The sequence below is a fragment of the Centroberyx gerrardi genome, chromosome 6, assembly GCF_048128805.1.
Source record: "Centroberyx gerrardi isolate f3 chromosome 6, fCenGer3.hap1.cur.20231027, whole genome shotgun sequence".
NCBI classification, from domain to species: Eukaryota; Metazoa; Chordata; class Actinopteri; order Beryciformes; family Berycidae; genus Centroberyx; species Centroberyx gerrardi.
In genome coordinates, this window is record NC_136002.1 from 16,809,682 (window position 1) to 16,811,748 (window position 2,067).

Consider the following 2,067-nt stretch of genomic DNA (forward strand, 5'->3'; position numbering starts at 1 on the left):
AACATTAACTATAAATCTTCACACCTTAGCTTGGAAATTTCACCTCCCACAATCCTCTTCTTTTGTACACAAATAATATATACAGTATACCTCATCACTACATACTGCAGAAACAGAGCTGAGTACCTGGAGCAACCTGGAAGCAAGGGGAAGGAAAGGAGCAGTGTAGTGGGTTTCAATGGTCATGCATTTGTTTATCTGAAACAACAACAAAATATGTGACATAGAACAAAATACAATTTTATTGTCATAATACATGAAAAGTTATGACAGCTTCAGTAAGAAGAGACCGGAAATGTGAATTTCACACTTTAAATAAGTTAGTTGCGTTACAGGTTGGACTTTTAATTTAAGATAAGACAGCACTTTATTGATCATCTTGGGGAAATTCAGGAAAGTCTATACAACCCAGATGGGACTCAAACCCACAATCCCCAGCTCCGGAGGCTGATGCCTTATCCATTAGGCCACTGGGTCATCTATTTAATCAATCTATCTATTTAAATCTTAACTTAATTTTACCTGAATTGGGGTTAATGGGAAGTCTTCTTATGTGGTATCTGCCTCCCCCTTATTTCCAGATGTCCTTTGCCTCCGTTTCCATCTACGCGTTGTGGGACTGTTCAATATCTGTGCTTTGGACAACAGTCCAATCTCTGACAGTAGACAGTATTGGATTGCTTTTGCTTTTTTGTTGCTCTTTTTGTGGTAGGTTAAACTGTTCCTTCACCATTTTTATCCTATCCAGAGCAACCATGTCTGTTATTTTACCCAACTTCCTTGGCAAAAATTGCAGCCAATATTAACTAATGGTTTTGAAAATAAAATCCAATGTCACCAGCCAATGCCTGTCGACAGATTGCTATCATCTCTGAAAATAAAATTGCGGTAAATGCATGCCTATGGTTTAACATCAAAGTGATTTTCTAGTTAGTAGTTATCAGAAACATTTTTTATCAGAAACAATATTTTTTCATCACTAACACCTAGAAAAATCAAGAGGTTTTGAATTGAACAATATGTATTTGCTTTAAAGTTAATTTATCCTAAATACATCGTTTTGTATAGTAGCCTATAGAACTAGTGTTTTGTGGGAACACCAGCGCCTAACCTTAGGAATTGGGTCATGATGAATGTTTACATTGGACCCTTTGGGGAGGTTGCCATCAGAAACAATCAGCAACAGGGTCAGTTGACAGGGTCAGGAGCTCATACTTAGCTGATAACCAAAGGCAATGCCTGACATCCAAGGCTTCAAAGTAGTTTCACTATTATACTGTAGATGAGTCAACAGTGAACAAAGACTAAAGAGAGATAGATAGATAAGGGTATATAAATTCCCTCTAGCAGTGTATGACTTGTGCTGCTGAACGTGAACTCGTCAATCACTTTGCTCTCCTTCATACACTTCAAAACAAGACAGACGGGGCTGAGTTCACCATCGACCCGTGCTGTTTAAACATCGCTGTACCAGTTCATTATGCAAACCGCTGTTGTTTCAAAAGAGCGGCAAGATCTTTTTTACACAGCAGATGAAATGCAGAGAAGATGAAAGAGGGGATGAAAGAAAGGAGGAGGGGTGGAAGAAAGGCAGAGGAGGGCAGAAAGCATGGTAATCAGATGTAAAAACTGCTTCATCTGTCTGTACAGGTAGACACACACACACACACACACACACACACATGCACGCACACACACCCACACACACACACACACACACACACACTCAGCCTTATCTGTGACCTAGTGATGGTATGCACGGTTAAGGATTTCTATCATTTATCTATTGAGGTATATTGCCCTTTCGTTCACTTCTTCTCTCTATTTCTCATCTATCTATCTATTTAGCTACCTATATCTTCATCTCTCCATCTTTCTCTCCTTTACCCTCGGTCTACATCTCTCCGTCTCTCTTATTCTCAAGGGGCATGTCCTATTAACCGCAGTGTGTTAAGGACAAGCTGTAGTGGGATAAAAGTGGAATGCCTCTCTTCTCCTCCCTTCCTTCCTCCTCTGCCCTCTATATCAGCTTTACTTCTCCCTCCTCCACCCCCTTTGCCTCTCCCA

The 2,067-nt window shown here is 40.1% G+C and overlaps 1 non-coding gene across 1 annotated transcript; it reads right to left on the minus strand.

Moving 5' to 3' along the window:
• Nucleotides 1-404: 404 nt before the first annotated feature.
• On the minus strand, nt 405-477 carry trnar-ccg (transfer RNA arginine (anticodon CCG)). Its single transcript has one exon. It is a non-coding gene; the product is annotated as a tRNA-Arg (tRNA).
• Nucleotides 478-2,067: the final 1,590 nt, after the last annotated feature.